The sequence below is a fragment of the Penaeus monodon genome, chromosome 15 (genome assembly GCF_015228065.2).
Source record: "Penaeus monodon isolate SGIC_2016 chromosome 15, NSTDA_Pmon_1, whole genome shotgun sequence".
Lineage (NCBI taxonomy): Eukaryota > Metazoa > Arthropoda > Malacostraca > Decapoda > Penaeidae > Penaeus > Penaeus monodon.
The window spans coordinates 11,342,607-11,343,167 of record NC_051400.1 but is presented as its reverse complement, the minus strand read 5'-3'; the positions used below and the strand labels follow the sequence as shown (position 1 = coordinate 11,343,167).

Below are 561 nucleotides of genomic sequence, written 5' to 3'. Positions count from 1 at the left end.
TTTCAAATAACCGTTAACAATAGAGACAAGCTACCTCAAAAAGTGAACAATATAATGACTCATCCTCTTCAGCCGTGATGACGAACACAAGTCTGGCGCTCAACTATGGTTTCGTTCACCATCCATGACCCCAAAGCCACGCGGGTGACGTGAATCTGTATAGACGGAGTCATTTACACTTAGTTGCCTACGAGGTAAGCGCAGAGCACAGCCCCGTGCCTTGCCACAATGGAACCTCGTCTTAGCACTACCCTCACACAACGCAGCTAACTTTCTTTCGCAACCAACACAATACAGACAAAGGACAGAAACGGCTTTTGTTTACACCGCGTTCATTCACAAACAGACTGCTACATTAGCACGCAGCAGTGTCATGCATCACAGGGCCTTTCTGATGTAAAGGGAACTGCAGTGCTTAATCCACTTGTGACGTAATATGTCCCAGTAACGTTACAAGAATTAGTGACAGATTGACACACGATTTCCAGGTAACGTTAAAGAAGGATTTATCTCTAACTGGAATGAATGATCGATCAGTTGCCTCTTCATCTTTTCAGATTT

General features: G+C 44.4%; 1 protein-coding gene across 1 annotated transcript in view; it reads left to right on the top strand.

Annotated features, from left to right (window-relative positions):
* LOC119582208 (nuclear pore complex protein DDB_G0274915-like) overlaps positions 1-561 on the top strand; it is a 10,319-nt gene that overhangs the window by 7,789 nt on the left and 1,969 nt on the right. The window lies entirely within an intron of this gene.